This window comes from Leptopilina heterotoma, unplaced genomic scaffold (assembly GCF_015476425.1).
Source record: "Leptopilina heterotoma isolate Lh14 unplaced genomic scaffold, ASM1547642v1 Lhet_54, whole genome shotgun sequence".
Taxonomy (NCBI): domain Eukaryota; kingdom Metazoa; phylum Arthropoda; class Insecta; order Hymenoptera; family Figitidae; genus Leptopilina; species Leptopilina heterotoma.
The window spans coordinates 187,772-208,437 of record NW_025111118.1 but is presented as its reverse complement, the minus strand read 5'-3'; the positions used below and the strand labels follow the sequence as shown (position 1 = coordinate 208,437).

Here is a 20,666-nt window from a genome sequence, read left to right as displayed (position 1 = left end):
ATGTCATGTGTGATGATGAAAATGTATGTACATACAAAGCGCAACCATTGAAAACACGTAACGCGTTATCATCATTGGTATACAATAAAATTCCAACAATTTCCGGCTCAACAACAAGAGAATCGTGGCATTCGCATATCCGATATTTTCGAAAATTACTTCAATTTTCATAAACGTCAAAAGCATTCAACACTCGTGGAGAGAAAATAATTCGCAAAAAGGCATATTTCAAACCAAAAATATGACTGTCATGGATAATTTCATTTTTTTAAAAATTGAAAAAAAAACACACACATCTCATTCAATAATTAAATTCCCTACTTTTGTTTCTAAATGAGAAAAAAAGCTATATCGACAAATTTTGAAAAGAAAGATTTCTTTCGCACTAAATAATCTATATTTTTTCAATTGAGTCTAAATATAGGGTTCAAACCAGTGAAATTATTTAAAAATACGGACTTTAAGGACAAAAAATGAAAAATTACGGACCAATTATTGCTGACAAAAATAAAACCAATCCGAGTCAAATAACAGAATATTTTAATTAAAACTATAAATTAAATTTTTTCGTATAAAACATGAATGTATCGATCACTCCGAGTTGAAAGAATTCAATTATTATCGTAAATAATTAAATTTTTCCTGAGATTTCAATTATTTTCAATACAATTTTAAATAAATTCCTCGAAAAATGTAAATATTTTCAACCATTTTTTGTAAGAATTCAATTACATTTCACAAATAATGAAATTATTCGCTGAAACGAAAATATTTTCAAAATCTACTATTTTAATAAAATTTCTCAAAAGAATTCAATTATTTAAAAGAAACGTAATAAAATTCGTTACAAGAATTCAATAATTTTCATAAACAATTATATTCTTCACAGAATTTCCATTATTTTTAATACAATTTTAAGTAAATTCTTCAAAAAATGAAATTAATTTGAAAGATTTTATTATAATTCTTCGAAAGAAATAAATCAACAATTATCAATTTTTAAAAATAATTTTAGCAATATAATTTCTAGATAGTTTTCAAATCTATTTTGTTTACAATTCAATTTCACGAAACTTTGATTAAACGAAAATTCTTCAATTAAATATTTAGAAAATAAAGACTTGAAATAATTTCAAAATAAATGCCATTAAACTTTTTCAAAAGACAATTATTTCTAACAATTCACGCTATAATGCTTTTAATATTTAATTATTATCTAAAATTTTAACTGAAATTCATTTTTAAAACAAATTTCCATTAGAAAATTCTACGAGAATTCAATATTATATAATACAGAAATGAAAAAATTATTGAATAAATTAATGTTTCTCAAAATTGAATTTTTAGAAAGAATTTTATCGACAAATTTTGAAATATAATTGTATAAAAATAATTGAAATTCTGCGATGAGTATTATTATTTATAAAATTAATTGAGTTCCTCAAAAGAATTATATTGTTTATGAAAATAATTAAATCCCTGTAAAAAATTTTTGGTATTTATGAAAATAATTGAATTTCTGCCATAATTTGTAACTTCTTCAAAATAAAATTTTTTTAAATGTTTTTTTTAACTAAAATTCTTCTTTATATCCATTATTTATAATAATTTTTGAAAAAGTTCTTTGCCAATTTTCAAATTTATTTTTTTACATTTCAATTTTACAAAATTTTAATTATTCGGATATTCTTCAATTAAATATATATTAGAAAATAAAAACTTCAAAAAAATAATTTCAAATAAAATTCAAATAAACTTTTTCAAAAAAATTATTTCTTTTACAGAATTGTCAGTAAAAAGAGTTCAAGTATTTAAATACAACAATAAATAATTTATTGAATAATTGAATTTTTCTTTAATTTGAATTGTCATAATGAATTTTATCAACAAATTTTTAAATAAATCAATTCGTTTGACAAATTTTAATAAAATTTTTAAAAATAATTACATTTTTCGAGGAATTTGATTAAATTTGTATTAAAAATAATTTAAATTCTACGATGAGTCTTATTACTTATGATAATAATTGAATTCCTAAAAAGAATTTTAGTATTTACGAAAATAATAATTGAATCTCAATTATTTATGAAAATAATTGAATATTTGCGTAGAATTTTATTAAGAGTTTTTTTTAAATAATTGAATTCTTTTGGAAAATTTTAATAAAATAGTAGATATTGAAAATCATTGAATTGGGGAAAATTTTTGAAAATAATTAAAGTTTGGAGAAGAATTTTATTATTTTTAAAGATACTTGAAATTTTGACGAGAGTTTTTTTTAAAAACTTTTTAACATAACTGAATTTTTGCGAAGAATTTTATTACTTTCTTGTAAATTAATTTTGAAATATTTATGTAAAATTATTCATTAAATAATTTATAACTAATAATTTTATGATAGATCTTCAAGAATTAATTTATATTTAAAAAGAAATTATTATGAGGAATATAAAAAATTGAAGGCTTTGTATTAGAATTCGCAGTAATTTCATAGTTTATAAGGCAAACAAAAAAAAACATCAAAATTTATAATTTTTTTTATGAATTTTAAAAATTTAAATTTTGCTAGTATTTTTACTAAAAATTCCTGAATTTTTGCCTGATTTCCCTGACCAATTCTACTTTTTCTGACTTTTCCCTGAATTCTCTGACTTTCCTGACCGGTGGCAACCCTGATAAAGTATTTCATGACCTTTTTCACCTTTTTCTCTAAAATACAGTAAAGTTTTATTTATTTCACTTTTTTTTGCTTATTTTATAGACAAAAAATTATTTTTTTTCTACACGTATTTTTTCGTATAAAAATTACAAAAGAATGCTTGCAAATTTTAATAATTAAAAAATAATGATTAAAGAAAAGACGGAGAGTACCGCTAATACTTTTGAAAAATAATTGCAAGTTGAAAATTATGGAAGTTTAATTGGCCAGTGGAGTTTATTTTATAGAGAGAAAAGAAAGCGTGTTAGTGATGGTTTTATGTTCAGAAGAGTGGATACATATATATATATATAAGTTTTTTTTCACACATTGATTCCAAATTCGGATTAGTTGCTTTGCAATTACGTGTGATATAATTGGTGAAGAAAACGAGTTGGACGAGAACATATAGTTAAGTGTAACAAACAAGTTCGACAAATCGATGAGAAAACATCGTCTCTGTTGAAATCCCCATGAGTGTCACGTCTTATAGAAACCGGGTGGATTCAAGGGAGAGAGAGAAAGAGAGAAATAGAGAGAGTAAGAGAGAGACTTTGAAATCGGTTCTTTGGCTGTTCCTTCGGCATACAGGTAAGAAAACGCATTTCGGTGACGGCATTTCGTTGAACGAAATTCCTTTCATTGGATTCTCGGGCGGCAATTTGCCAGTTGCATTCGGTTTCACGAATTCCTAGCCCGTGTATCAAACTCGCGTTAATCGTCCCATACTCGTTTCATCTAAAAACGAATGATGAGATGGAGGATATATACAATCATGGACCACCTCTTCACTATGCGCCACAACGTTGGTGTTCGTTAATATTATATCTCTTTTTAAATCCTCGTAAATCTTTCCATCATTTTTTTTTTCCTCTCTTTTTTTTTTCTTTTTACCCCATCACCTAATCAATATAAACTCTGAGAGTGAATGGTTATAAGCTAGAGGGCGAGGGGGGAAGGGGGATGTGGAGGAAAAGTTTTAAATGATCATATATAGTCTTCCATGGAATCTCCTTTTTGGTTTGAGAATGCCAAACAAAAGGGGATTTTTTTAATCCATCTGACTCTCATTTGCATTATCGAAACGTGCCAAGATTTCTCGTCATCGTCCTTCTTGAGAAAGTAAAATAATTCCTTATTGAAAAAAACGGCAATAAGAGTGTTCATTCTGGAATAATGAACTTTTAAGAGAACTTTTTCAATTCTCCATTATATATTCTTTCTGGATAATAATTGTGAACTTACGTTTCTCAATATTCAGTGTTAGATAATATGTCTCTTTGGTTTCTTTTTTTCTCTTTTAGTTTTCTTTCTTTTTCTTTAAAAAAAGGAGAGAAAAAAATTGTTAATTTTTGAATAGAAGGTTTTTTAAATTGAAAGTGACAAGTTGTCTACTAATTTAAATTTACAGGGCTCGAACTAGGTCCGGAAATCCCGGAAAGGTCCGTAAATTTGCTTCAAGTCTGTAAAAGTCAGTTTTTTTGAATAAAGGTCCGTAAAGTCCGTAATTTGATAGAAAAAGGACGGAAAGTTCGTAAATTGTTCAATATAATTTGAACAATTTTAGAGAAATTACAAATGATTGCAGAAATTCAATTGTTTTCAAAAGTAATAAAATTCTTAATAATCTTTAGAATTATTAAAATTCTTCTCTGAAATTCAATTACTTTCAAAAATTTTCCTCAATTAAATGATTTTCAATATATTTATTATTTTTTAATAAAATTTTCCAAAATAATTCAATTATTTTTTTAAAAAATTTATAAAATTCTACGCAAACATTTAATTCTTTTCATAAATATAATTAAAATTTCACAGAAATTCAATTCTTTACAAATTTTTTATAAATTGATTGGCAAAAATTTAATTATTTTCATAAATAATAAAATTTTTACAGAGATTAAATTATTTTCGTAAATACTAAAATTCTTTTTAGAAATTCAATTATTATCATAAGTAATAAGACTCATCGTAGAATTTAAATTATTTTTAATACAAATTTAATCAAATTCCTCGAAAAATGTAATTATTTTTAAAAATTTTATTAAAATTTGTCAAAAGAATTGATTTATTTAAAAATTTGTTGATAAAATTCATTATGACAATTCAATTTTAAGAAAAATTCAATTATTCAATAAATTATTTTTTTGAAAAAGTTTATTTGAATTTTTCTTGAAATTATTTTTTGGAACTTTTTATTTACTAATAATAATAATAATAATAATAATACTATGTATATATTTAATTGTTGAATATCCGAATAATTGAAATTTTGTAAAATTGAAATGTAAGAAAATGAATTTGATAATTTTCAAAGAACGTTTTCAAAAATTATTATAAATAGTGGTCAGTCGTTAGGGCACTTCGAAGCACTATAGTAATATATGATAAGGGTTCGAATCCCTCTAAAGTTAAAAATTTTCATTTTCACCTTTTCAGTAATCACAATATTACGATACTATTACATTTAAAATTGAAAACAATGAATATTTTGCCAAATCGAAACGGACATTTAATGATAAAAAAAAGTAACTTTTTATAATTTAAGTTTAAAAAAGCAGCAGATGCATTAGAATCTAGATTTGAAATGAAAATATTTTTTAAACAGGTAATTAATTATTAAAAAATAATTTCTTCTCTATTTAGGATTTAGTTTACCCATCTTTGGAGGGTAAAATCTTGAGTGCTCTTTAATGGAGAGTAGGTATAACGAAAAGTTGACTAGGGATTAGATTCTACGAGGATTTGGCAAAAGTGGAATTACGCTAAAGGACGCTTAAGAACTGTAGAGAGAGATATATAAGCGTACAATGGTAAAAACCATAAAACAAGAGAAACGAGGGTGAAAATTTGCCAAACAATGATAAGTTTATCCAGAGAAGAATATACGAATATCTTAACGAACAATTAATCAGTTTAAAATATTTAAATTAAACTTATTTGAAAATTTAATTAAAATATTAAAATACCAAAGAGATAAATTTTTTCATTCCAGAAATATTAGGTTCCACACGAAAAAAAATATATACTTGATTCAGAATCAATTAAAATAAATAAAATTTGATTTAGTTCAAATAAAAATTTTATTTTTAACGAATAAAATACTAATAAATAAATATTTTAGTGAATGTCGAATAAAATTTTTATTGAAAAGAAATAAAGAATTTAGTACACAGTTTTTCTAAGGATATCAAATTGAGACAAAAAACAAATCAAAAGTGTTGCGAAACAACGTTTTAATTCGTTTTTTGTCTCAATTTGATATAACTAAAATTTCTTTTACAACTTTCCCTTTATGTGAAAAGTGAACACACATTTTTTGAATACTTACTAAATTATAATGCGTTTTTTTTTAAATATTTTATATCAAACAATGTTCTTTGTGTTGAATTAAAAAAGAAAAGAAAAAAAGAACGGAAGATATATTAACAGTTCCGTTTTACGAGACGCATTTTTCCAAAACAAAATTGTAAACATCTTTTGACATGGATGTTCACAAAGCACACATCAACCCAATCTTCTCCAATAGCATTTTTATATCCCTTATAATATATGACTTTTCGACATCGGATATTTCGTAGTGCTTGTTAAAAGTCTGCGAGCTTAATTTTCATCATGAAACCAAGGGACTTAAATTACATTATAAAATTATAGTATATTCATTCTCTATTCAAGGGGCTAAATCTTTGACAAAGGAATGATACTTCTCAACATTCAACAATAGAAAGAGATAAAGCAGAAGAAGAAGAAATACCTTTAATGACAACAAATATTTTTTGCAACTTTCTAAAATTATTAACTGTTTTCTAGAAGCAAATTGCCAAAGGATAATAAAGTGGAATTACTTTTTCAACTATTTTTTATCGAAAATCATAAGATGAAAATTCTCAAATTCGAACGGTTTCGAACCCTGCGGTCGCATTTGTTGTGCTAAGTGCCTTAAAATACTTTTATTAACAAGACTATTTTCTTCTTATTTCAAAAATATTGATATTATTTGTTTAAGGAATAATTTAATTACCCAAAACTGTGGGATAAAAATTTCTCAACTTTAGAGGGATTCGAACCTCGTTCGAATTACCCGAGCTTCTCAGTATCTTAGCGACTGTCACAAACGAGATGATTTTTTCCCCAAAAACATTCATTGATTCAAATTTTATTTCTTTCTAAATATTGCAATTACCGAAAACCTTGAAAAAAATTTTAACTTTGAAGGGATTTGAATCCTAATCGTGCGCATTATTAGTGTTTCTAAGTGCCTTAACGACCGTCACTAACGAGACAATCTGTTTCATCTGCTAATTACAAGTAATGGATAATGTATTTCGTAACGTTTTTTTTTTCTAAAACGCGGCAAATTATATTTTATCATCCGTTTTCCACAACCAACAAGCTTTAAAAGACAATATAATAATCCAGAATAACTTTTCAACTATTTTGTACCACAACTATTATTCTACATAACCAACATCCGTAAAACAAAATAATCCAGAATAAACCTCTTTTATGCAAAGAAACAAACCAACTGTGTAAATTTCTCTCTTTCTTTTTTTTATGCGAATCATCACACATGTTGTGCAGTGCATATTCTAAAAAGAGAGAGAGAGAGAGCGAAAGAGGAACTTTTTGATCTTCTCGAGAAGAATTCTGAACGGTGCATTGCCTAGAGCAAATCATATCCTTCGGGGACACAAGATAACCGATATTGACACCTATCTCTCTCTCTCTCACTCTACGAATCAAGAAAATATACATTTCTCAAAGAAATCAATATCTCAAAAAAGAAGAAGAAAAAATTTAAACTCTGGTTACACTCTGTTGCTTTCAAGACTCGAGAATCGTAATATGCGCGCGTGATAATTCGTATCAAGGCCCTCGAGGTATTCATATACAGATATATTCATTGCGTGGCGTACGTCGGAAGGGTTATGATACGCGTGTCAAATTTGGATGGAGCGCGGAGTCCCGAGACCGCCCACGCGGTGAAAGAGAGAGAGAGAGAGGGCGCTCTCTTTCTCTCTTTTTGAGATAGAGCTCTTTTTCTCTCTTCTTGAGATAGGGAGAGAGAAAGAGAGCCGAGGAGAGTGAAAAGAAGGCCCGGCATGATCGGACCTGGCCCATTCCTCGCTTAATTATCGTACCAATGTTACATTCGTCTTGCGCTGCCTTCACTCTCTCTTTCTCTTTCTCCTTTTACTGTTTTTCTCTCTCTGTTCCTCCTTTTACTGTTTCTTTCTCTCTTTCTCCTTTTACTGCTTCTCTCTCTCTCTCTCTCTCTCTCTCTCTCTCTCTCCTTTTGCTGTTTCTCTCTCTCTTTTTACCCTTTTTCTTCCTCTCTCTCCTTTTTCTCCCCCCTCCATTCGAATCGTTTTATTTCTTCACGTCTTAACCCCTTTTTACGTGGATATATTCCAGCCCGCGCCTAAAATACGACAGGCCCCGGAGTTAATACTGCATTTAATCGAGGATGTGTGGGCACAATATCGCGGCACTCCATAACAGAACACACAGCATCACACGAGCCTCAAAGCTAATTATAAAATATTGCTTGCTGATGCTCAACGACCATTGGCAGAGAGAGAGAGGACCTACCACTGGTACTCGCAAAGGTATATTCTGTCAAGCGACCTCTGTGCCCTTCAGCTCACCAAATACGAAAAAAAAAATAAAGGAAAGGTGCGTTTAATATAATATTAGAGTAGGAGTAGAGGGGGGAAGATAAGAAGTAGTAAAAGAGGGTACAAAAAAAGAAGAAATTTAGAGATAAATAAATTCTTATTTATAAGGAATAAATAAGAAGAAGAAGAAGAAGAAGCACTTTCATGATATATATTCAAAAGAAAGTTTGGGATGAGAGAGAAATGAGAAGAGTGTATATATAACAAAATGTCGCAGACCTTTAATGTTGTTCCTCGACATGTAGAGCAATAAACATTACTGTAAGGGAAGCGTGTGAGAAAATTCTCTTGGGTTCAACTCACGTGCATGCTTTGATGTATTCTTAGCGCACTTTACCTTGGCTGGTCCTCTCTTTCCATGCCAGTGCCGATATTGCCTTTCGAGCTTTTCATTATATTGAACGATGAAGGCTTACACTGAAAAAGAGGGAGAGAGAGAGCGAAAAAGATCGAGAGAGAGAGAGAACGAGATAGAAAGGGTGAAAAAAGCAAGAGAGAGAGAGAGAGAGGGTAAAAAGTAAGAAAGAGAGAGAAAGCAGAAAAAAGCGAGAGAGAGAAAAGGACTACACACGATATATAGGGAATTCCGCGCTGCTCCCAAAAGACCGATCGCGATTGAGAATGTCACCTCGGAATTCAGTTTGCGTGAGGCAACCTCCATACTGAATATTTCTTGGAACGAATTTGATTTAACTCGGTATACTAAATTTTTAGATTAACTGCAGCAGTACTGGGTCCCAAACTGACCCCCCCCCCTCCCTTCCCCCTTTCTCTCTTTCTGATTTATTCCCCCTTTATATCGCTTAATATTTTGTCAGTATATTTATCGATTTATATATATATATATATATATATATATATATATATATATATATACGCACTCGTGTGTGACTGTAAATTTTCAACCAAGTAATAAATGCTGTAATTCGACGATAAATGTCAAATAAATTCCTAATTGTCAAAATTATATTCTCAGTGTTAATATTGCGCACACGCGATATATAAAATTCAATTCGATCAAGAGATGGGAATATACACTATACTATTAATACGCTACTTATACAAAAAAAACATTTATTTGAATCAAATAAAAATAAAATTTTAAAAATAAAATAAAATTTATTTTGATTCAAATAAATTTTTTTCTCTGTAGTAAATAAATTAATTAATTTTGAAAACATTTATTTAAATCAAAATAAATTTTATTTAAGTTAATTAAAATTTATTCGAACCAAATAGAATCTATTTGAACCAAATAAAGTACGTCGGTGAAGTTTGAAACGTTTATGATTAACGATTGAAAGAAAAAAAATTATTTTCCTACCAAAAAAGAATAAAATTATTTGTTCACAAATATTTCGTTTATATAATATCATTATTCAAAAAACTAACCAAAAAATTTTCTATAAGTACAAAGACTAATAAAAATTTGCTTAAAAATATTTTACAAAGAATTTTATTAAAATAACTCAAAATAACTGAATTTTTGGAAATAATTTTATAAAAATTTTTAAATATTTGATTTTTTTCGACTTATTTTATGCAAATCCTAATTTAAATAATTGAATTCCTAAGAAATTTTTATTATTCCTGAAAAGAATTAAATTCTTTTGAAAATTTTTATTACAAATTTTGTAAATACATAATTGGATTCTGTTTGGAAATGTTATGAAAATAGTAGATATATTGAAAATCATTCAATTGAGAAAAGTTTTTTAAAATAATTAAATTTTACAAAGAATTCTATTAAAATTTTTGAGAATAATTGAATGTCTGTGTAACATTTTATTAAATGTCTTTTCAAAAATAATTGAATTCCTAAAAAGCATTTTATTATTTAAAAAAATAATTGAATTTTTGCGAACGATTTTATTATAATTTTTTTGAATAATTGAATTTTCAAGAATAAATTTATTACTTTTAAGAATAATTGAATTCTTGTGCTGAATATAATTTATGAAGATAATTGAATTTTGCAAAGAATTTTTTTTTAAATGCCACAAACAAATTGAATTTTCGGGTATAATTTTGTTATTCATCGACATGATTGTATTCTTGGGAAGAATTTTATTAAAATCGAAAAGAATAATTGAATTATTTCAACATAATTTAATTAAAATTGTATTTAAAATAATTGAAATCCTACAATGAATTTTATAATTTATGTAAATAATATTATTTATGAAAATAATTGAATGGTTGCAAATAAGTTTATCAAAATTTTCAAAAATAATTAAATTTCTGAGAAGAATTTTATTATATTTAAGAAAATAATTGAATTATTGGGAAAAATTTTATTAAAATATTTGAAAATAATTGAATTCTCGTGAAAAAATTTGTTATTTTTGAAAATAATTGAATTCGTCATAAGAATTTTATAAACATTGTTTTAAATAATTAATTTTTTCGAAATATAATAAATAATATGAAAATTTGATTTTAAATAATTGAATTCTTGTGGAAAATTTTTATTTGTGAAAATAATTAAATTTTTATTGAATTTTTATTACAATTTTTATTGAATTCGTTGATTTGAAAGCATCTAGCAATTAATTCCATTATAAACCATTAGCAAATCATCATTTGTAAATTCAGAAATTGTCTCTGTATGTGTACACGGTGACATGCAAATTCACGTGGTTCACCGCGAAACCGCAAATAGTGAGAAATTTATTAAAGTGGCACTGAGGGTAATATTTTCTTCTAAATATATTGTACATAAGATTTTTTAAAAATAAAAAAAGTACCGCAAAATATTTTACGAGTTTTTAAACGAAAAGTGAGAATAAAATGTATATACCATTTAATATTATAGATGACTTATTATGTAGAACAATGAGAATTACAGAAAATTCGACACAGTTTCTACCATAATTTTTTCTTCTTTTAGAATACGATATGATATACCAGTAATTTAAAATAGACTAAAATAGTGAGAAAAAAAACTTACCAATTAATGATTGACTGCAATGGAGATTTTCAGTTTGTACGATTTTTTTTATAACGCGCACTTCACTCCCGAATTCGCGGACTAAAAAAAAAATTATATATACACTTTACCTACTAAGCGATTGCGATTTTAAAAGAAGATTCGATTTACTCCCTATGATTACTGCTTTACGTATTTATCACGACATCCACCACATTCCTGAAACAAAAATAATTTTATTTTAATTTGTGTTCATATATAATAAGATTTTTAATATACGTTCATATTATAAGTAAATTGATAAATAAATAAATTGATAAAAAAATAAACAAATAAAGAAATAAGTAAGTAAATAAACAAATAAAGAAAGAAAACATAAAGAAACAAATTAAGAAATGATTAAATGAATGAAGAAATGAATAAAGAAATGAATAAAGAAATAAAGAGGCAAATAAACAAACAAATTAACAAATAAATTAAGCAAATGAATAAACAAATAAACAATTATTACTATAATTAAAAATTCTTTCGAAAAGAATTACGGGATACAATTTAACTGCAGTACTTAAATAATTCCTTATTATCCCCATCAATATTATTGAAGTAAATAAAGATATAATTAAAATCTCATGTGTAAAATTAAAAGCAAGATTCAGATATACATATATATGTATATTGAAATACGAAACATGTCTTCGCACGGCTGCCTTATCCAGCATATATAACTTCCTCTGTAACGATCGAGATTAAAATCTGACAAACGGGAGGAGTCAATGACGTGTCGTTATACATAACTACCGTCCGTTGATTGTCAATCTAAATATTCTTTCGAAAGTTACTCGAGCGTCAACTCAAACCAGAAGTATTTTTTCCTTCTCTTATAAATATACTTATGCGAATATAGTTGAGAGAAATTTTTTAAAAAATGCGTTAATAACCTTGACGTTACACTTTGAGATGGTATTTCAAAATAACATTTTTGTTTTGTAATTTTAATTGTTAACACTATTTCAGGATATTTTTTTCTATATTTATGCGGGTACTTTTCCCTTTTCTATAGGGTACTTCGGTCTATTTTAGTGAATTTTACTCTACTTTAGAGAATTTTACACAAGTTCAGCGCAGAGTATTCTTAAAAGTATCAAATTTATACTAAAGTGGATGAAATTGCTGCTTGCTTTTGTTTATTGACAATTGTTAATAAAAAAATTAGTTATTGGTCCTAAGCATATCACAAAAATATAAGATATTGTAAAGAACCTCAAGATATTACAAAAATAATTATGAAAGAAAATTCTTTGATACAATTTTTTGATAGAACTTGAAAATATTACAAAATTATTTCCGAAAATTCAATTCTTTTTTTAACATTTTAATAAAATTTTTCACAATAATTCAATTATCACCATAAATAATAAAATTCTTCTCAGAAATTCAATTATTTTTGAAAATTTTGATGAAATTCTTTACAACTATTCTATTATTTTCATAAATATTAAAATTCATTGAAAAATTCATTAAAAAATTATAATAAAATCTTACGCAAGAATTCAATTAATTCAAAAAAATTTAATAAAATGCCACACAGACATTCAATTATTCTCAAAAATTTTAATAGAATTCCCGAAAATTCAATTATTTTGAGTTATTTTATTAATATTCTTTGCAATATACAATTATCTTCATAAATAACAATATTCATCACAAAAATTCAATTATTTTTAAAAATAATAAATTTCTTTTTGGAAATTCAATTATTTAAAAAAAAATCTAATAAACTCGTTCGCAAGAAGTCAATTATTTTCTTAAATAATAAAATGCTTTTTAGAAATTCAATTATTTTCAATAAAATTTAATAAATTCCACACAGACATTTAAATATTCTTAAAAATTTTAATAGAATTTTTTGTAAAATTTATTTATTTTTAACCCTTTAACTGTTTGAGGAAAATACAACATGATTGTCCCAAAATGCCCAGCGGAATCTGATAATTTTTCAAATAGTATAATATATTTAAATTATAACTAATTATTTAATTATTTTCTAAAATATCATTAATGACCCTTATAATTTCTTATAATATTGATATAAAGAAAAATATCTATCAATTTATATACAAATTATATTTATTTTGAGTGATAGTGAACACGACCCACGGGTGGGTCGGAAACAGTTATGGCCATACTTTTTCACGACCCACCCGTGGGTCGGAAACAGGGAACGGGTTAAAAACTTTTCACAATTCAATATCTACCATTTTAATAAAATTTCCAAACAGAATTCAATTATTTAAAAAATGTGTTGTAAAAATTTTCGTAAGTATTCAATTCTTTTCATGAATAATAAAACTTTTTCAGAAATTCAATTATTTAAATTAGAATTTGCATAAAATAAGTCGAAAGAAATCAATTATTTAAAATTTTTTATAAAATTTTTTTCAGAAATTCAATTATTTTTGGAAATTTTGAAAAAAATTCTTTGCAACTATTCAATTATTTTCATAAATAATAAAATTCATTGTAGAATTTCAATTATTTTAAATACAATTTGAATTAAATTATTTTGAAATAATTCAATATTATTCCTTTAGATTTTAATAAAATTCTTCGAAAGAATTTAATTATGTCGATGAATAATAAAATTCTTTGCAAAATTTAATGATTTTCATTAATAACAATATTCATCACAAGAATTTAATTATTTGTAAAATAAGTAATAGATTTTTTAATTTAATTTTTTCATAGCAACTTTTTACTACTTCTTTTTAGTTTGAAAGCTACTTTTTTAAAATTAATTATCGAGTGCGAAGTCTGTTAAAGATCTTTAAAAAAAATCAAATATATATCAAAATTACTCCAAGGTATTATAAAAATACTTCAAGATATTACAAAAAATTTTTCATGTCTAACAAAAAACTACTGTATATTACGGAAATACTACAAGATCCTTTAAAGTACCACAAGATATTACAAAAATACTTCAAGATATTTCGAAATACTTATAGATATTACAAAGTATTCTAAAATAATACGAAAATACATTAAGATTCTTCAAAGAACTTTATGATATTACAGAAATACTTCAAGATGGTTTTAATAATTTAAAAATTTTCTTTAGTACTTCAAGATATTACAATAAATCTTCAATGTCTTACAAAGTACTAAAAACTACTGTATATATTACTGAAATACCACAAGATATTACAAAAATACTTCCAAGATATTTCGAAATACTTTTAGATATTACAAAGTATTCTACAATATTACGGAAATACTTCAAATTTCTGCAAAGAACTTCAAGATATTACAGAAATTATTCATTATTTTTCAAAATAGTTCAAGTTCTTCGAAAAAACCTCAAGATCTTGAATAGTGTTATAAAAAATTCAATCCTGATTCAATTCAATAAAAATTCAATCTTTTAAAAAGTACTTTAAGATCTTTCCAACTACTCTAGTATTTTACAGAAATACTACAAAATCTTTCAAAGAACTTCAAGAAATTCCGACGTACTCAAAGATATTTCACACTACATCAGATATCAAACAAACAAAAAAACCATCGCAATCATCTATTTTTAATAAAAAAAATCCACATTTTCAACAAACTTCCGGCAAAAGTTGAGACGTAGTTCGGATGCATTTCATTGCGCTTGGTCGCGCGAATAAAGACATAAAATGAAACGGGCGTTCGTGAAGAGAGTGCATAATTGTCCGCCAAACCAACTGAGCGATGAAGCCAAGTCTATTGGGTCCACTAGCGTCGATGTGTGTGGTCTACAATACACCAGCCGCCAGGCCCAACTCACGCTAATAACACCCCCCACTCTCTTACATTCTCTTTTCCTGTCGTTTTCTTCCTCGACCTTCTATCTCTTTCTCTCTTCTTGTTCCTCTGACGGAAAGGGAAGAAAATAAAACAACAAAAAAAAAGAGAATCAAGAAAAAAAGAAGTCTCGAAAGATTCAGAATCGAGTCGGCAAATCTATGAATCTCTTTTCTTTCCTCTTTTCGTTTCTGTATATACATATATATACAAGTCCAGAGAAAGAGGAACGATGTCATCCAATTTTCTAATCTTCTTTTTACAATTTCAGTCGAAAAGCAAACGCATTCGCTTGTCGTCCTAGCAAATTTCTCACATTCTATCGCTTCATTATAAAGACTTGACCATCAACAAGACTCCTTCGCGATGCTTCTGGATACCAATGGCAGAGAGAGAACGAGTTTCTAAAATCCCAGTCGAATTACGATGTCGGCTTAGATCGTACGAACTCTATTCCCTGATGACGTCTAATTGCGACCACAATAAGAAAATAACGGTCTCTCTCTTCTTCCTCACTTTCGTAACTTTTACTTCCAACAGAAATACAAAGAGACAAGCAAAAAAATTCTCCCAAAGAATAATTTCTCTTACATAAAACGATTTTCACCCAAATTAATAACAACTCATCAAGAACCTATTCATAAACAGCTTCTTATAATAAATAGGCTCTCAACTATAAAGAGAATTTCTAAAAATACAAATGATAATAAATAAAAATAATTTGACCACACACAAATTATTTTCTTTTATAGTAAAATATCGTTTTAAAAATGTTTTGAAATACTTTAAAATCTTTGAAATACTTTGAAATACTTTGAAATACTTTTAAAAACATTTTAACAGAATTGCTGCTAATATATTGTATACAAGTTTTTTGTATATTAAGCCAAAGATGAAATATGACTTTTTAAAAGGCGTCAGCCAACTCAAGCGCGTTCGTTCACTCTCTTTATCGTTTGCCCAAGAATATTCATAAGCCCCAAAGTAATATTCGATTGTCCAGCGCTCTTAAACGCCAAAAATTTACGCTCGAGTTTACGAGGGACCCGCGTGCAACAAATATCTGAGTTGATGTTTGCGGTCAAGAAAAACGAAGAAAGAGAGAGAAAGAGAAGAATGAAGTGAGAGAGCGAGAGTTAAAAAAGAAGATAAAAGAAAACGAACCTAAAGGGAAGTAAATTCTTTCTGTTGCGATACATTCCGAAAACACTATTAAACCAAATGTAATTCAACCCAATTTTATTTTTTTCACTAAAAAGAAAAAAAAATCTCTATTTATTTATTTACTGTACTTTTTTTTGCAAAGTTACCACGAAAATATTTTCCCTTGAAATCAGGTAAATGTGAGTCACGCTGATTTCCAGGGAAAATTTTGACTTTTTCCCTGATCCCTATAAAATAAAATTCTGAAGTTCAATTGAAAAGAATTTTTCACAGTTGCCAAAAAATACGATTTTTTGTTTCCCTAATTTCAATTTAATTATTTTCTAGAATTTTTAACATTAATTCTTCACTAAATCAATTATTTCTAAAATTTTTTGAAAAAGTTCTTTGAGAATTCAATTATTCAAACATAAAAAAATTAAAAATATTCCTAAAATCCACTTGTTTACGATTCAATTTTCGAAAATCTCAATTATTCAAAAAATTTTTAAATTAAACATACATTTAAAAATTCAATTAATTTCAAAATAAATTGACATAAAATTTTTTCAATTAATAAAATCTTTACAATTTCTAATTAAAACTATTCGAATAACAAATTTTCAAAAATTTCAATTAAAATTTGGAAGCTTTTTGAATTATTTCTATAAATTTCTATCATAACTCTTCTAATATTTAATTATTTTCTCGACTAAAGTAAAAATTCTTCTCCAAATAAATTATTTTTAATTATTCAATTATTCGATTATTCAATTATTCAATTATTTAATTGTTAATTTGTTATATGTATAAATAAGAAATTTATTTGTTTACAATATTCAATTTTAGAAAATTTCAATTCTTCGTAAATGTTTCAATTAAATAAATATTAGAAAATATAAACTTTAAATAATATAAAAAAAATTAAATTAAACTTTTTTTAAAAATTAATTTCAAAATTCAATTATTTTTAAAAATTCACGCTATATCGCTTTTAATATTCAATTTATTATCTAAAATTTTAACTAAAATTCAATTTTAAATCAATTTTTCTCAAAAAATTCTACTAAAATTCAATTATTTAAATACAAAAATAAATAATTTATTGAATAATTGATTGTTTCTTAAAATTCAATTCCCATAAAGAATCGTTGTTAACAAATTTTCAAATAATTGAATTCTATCAACGAATTTTAATAAAATTATTAAATTACATTTTTCGAGAAATTCGATTAAAATTGTTTTAAAAATAATTTAAATTCTGCAATGAGTTTTATTCTTTGTAAAAATAATTGAATCCCTAAGAAGAATTTCAGCACTTTTAACAATATTTAATTTTTGCGAAGATTATTATTACTCTTTTCTATTCTTTTGACAAATTTAAAAAAAAATTTAAGAATAATTCCTTTTTTCGAGGGATTTGATTAAATTTGTATTAAAAATAATTGAAATTCTACGATGTGTTTTATTATTATTTATGAAAATAATTAAATTCCTAAAAAAAATTTTATTATTTACGAAAATAATTGAATCCCCTTAAAAATGTTATTATTTATGGAAATAATTTAATGATTGCGAATAAGTTTATTAAAAAAATTTGTAAATAATGAAATTCCTGTGAAATTTTTATTATTTTTTGAAAAATAATTAAAAGTTTGTGTAGAATTTTATTAATTTTTTTTTTAAGTAATTGAATTGTTTTAGAACATTTTATTTGAATTGAGGAAAATTTTTGAAAAAAATTGAATTTCAGAGAAGAATTCAATTATTTCTAAAGATAATTGAAATTTTGATGAAAATTAAAAAAAAATGTTAAACATAATTGAATTTCTTCAATCATTTGTAATTTCTCTAAAATTATCCAAATTACGTACAATTTACGAACTTTTTATTCTTTTTGAATCAAATTACGGACTTAACGGACCTTTTTTTAAAAAAACGGACTTTTACGAACTTCAAGCAAAGTTACATTGAAAAAAAAACTAATTTGATTCAAATAACCGATTAATTGACTATTATCAAGTAAATATTTACTTGAATCAAATAATATTTATTGGAGTCAATTAAATGGTTCAATTCATATTTGAACCAATAATTTCAGTATTTGAAGCAAACATGAATTGAACCATTTAATTGACCCCAATAAATATTATTTGATTCAATAAAATATTTAATTGATAATAGTTCATTAATCGGTTAGTTGAATCAAATAAATTTTTTTTCAGTGTACGAACTTTTATGGGATTTACGGATTTTTAATAAATTAATAAATTTTATTTGCATAAACTAAAAATTTTATTTCTGGCGAATAAAATTTCTATTAATAACCAAATAGAATATTTGGTTTAAATAAAACTTTTCCCTATGCGTAGTATTTAGTTGATTTTTTTCTCTGTTCGATTGAAAAGAGCAGGAAAAATCATCTGTTGATTATTTAGGGGAACATTCATAATTCCATATTCCCCCTATAGGGGAAATTTTAATCGACTCTTCAGTAAAAATTAGATAGGTGTAAAAAGCATTCTAGTTAAGTAAATGACTGACACTTGTCAATATGTTAATCATGCGTGAAATATTAGTGTTTACTCACGCGTGACATTACTGTTTACCTATCTAATTATTATTAAAGAGACGTCGATAATTATCGGTCATTTAGCCGCGGAGCTAGTGGCATTGAACTGGAACGAGACCATTACAGAATTTATATATATGTATATACTATACACACACATATATATATAGTATATACACTTGACCGGTGTGTCCTTTATATAATAGGGGCCTCATGAGAAACGTTAACGTGAGTATTTCTTTGTACAAAAATTCGTCTCGGTCTTTGCTTGAAATAAAAAGAAAAGAAAAAAGAAAAGAATAAACAAAAGATGAAATAAAAAAGACATACACAAACTTGTGGTGATGGTGGTGGTGGTAGTGGTTGTTGTATCGTTCAAAGTACTTCGTATCATAAAGCAAGCTTTGTCTTCCGATGACTAGGGAGTTTTCGATTAACAGGTTCTTCCCAAAAGAGCGCTGCCTCAGAAAACACGATGAGGTCCATTAAAACGCAAAATAATTAAACTTCATAAAGCTAACTCACAATCTGCTTGATCGAATTTTAATAATAAAACTTCCCACATTAAACTCATGGCCCTATTTTTAGTTTCAATAGAGGGGGTTTATTAAAATTTTTATACCTTTCATTATTCTTTATAGACTATATACAAAAATTGCGGGTTTTTTTTTATTTAGGGTAAACGCATAAATTGAAGATTATTACGAAAATATTTTTTTCCTTTTTTTTATCTCGATTGTTTGTTTAATGACTCATTTGTGTTGTGTTCGATTACTGCGCTAAAATGAAATTCTAACATGAGGAGAGTAAACGTGAGGAGATGAGACTAAGATGGAAAACGTGTAACGTTCATTGTTTGCTCACTCTCATGTTGAATGGAAATTCTTGTTCATTTTTTTTTAATGGAGTGTTTCATTTTATTATGAAATATTTACGAAAGCAATAAATTATTTACGAAAGTAAATAAAATACCTACGAAAGTAATAAACTATAGGTACAATATAAAGTTTGTCAATCATTGAACAAAAAAAAAACTTGTTTCTTATTAAAAGAAAAGCTTCTGCTATCAGAAACGTACTCACAAAAGCTGGAATGAAACTAATCTATTTTCTTCGTTGTCGTTGATCAATTTAAATGGAGAAAAGGTGCGGGTGACACATCTCTTGTATATATACTGTTGCGAAAAAATATGCTATCGATATCTCTCACTCTCTTCCTGTATTGATGAATCTATTGTTTGTCCTTCTCATGAATCCGTTGTCCTGCTAGTGACAAAGTTCTGAACGAAATATTGCTCTAAACATGTTTTTTTTATTTTTTTTAGAGAGAGAGAGAGAGAGACAAAAGTCTGTTTAATTCATACTGAATTCAGTGGGATGAAAATACAAAAGCGCCAGACTAGAGATATAGGTACATACTAGATTGCTAGAGCACTGAACCAAAAATCATACGGTCAATAGGACATATTTTGAAGCTGCACTGAATGGAGCTTGTACTTTTATGAAATAATTTCTAATATTCCAAGCAAACTGTTAACAAAATATGTAATTGAATTCAAAAAATGAAATTATTACATTTTTTTAAATATCTGAATTCTTTCAGAAATTAAATTTCTACGATGAATTTCATTAAAATTTTTTATAATGAAATTTTTTAAAGAAATTTAATTATAAATGTATTAAAAATAATTATTTGTTTCTAATAAACAAATTTTATAAATTTTTTTTAAAAATAATTGAATTTTTTAAGAGAATTTTAATAAATTTTTTAAGAATAATTGCATTTTTCCAAGAATTTCATTAAAATTTTTGATAATTAAAT

General features: G+C 25.8%; 1 long non-coding RNA gene across 1 annotated transcript in view; it reads right to left on the bottom strand.

Moving 5' to 3' along the window:
* Positions 1–11,264: 11,264 nt before the first annotated feature.
* LOC122508430 overlaps positions 11,265–20,666 on the bottom strand; it is a 66,155-nt gene continuing 56,753 nt past the window's right edge. The window contains exon 5 of the long non-coding RNA XR_006302231.1: positions 11,265–11,524. This is a non-coding gene — a long non-coding RNA (uncharacterized LOC122508430). The remainder of the gene's footprint in view (positions 11,525–20,666) is intronic.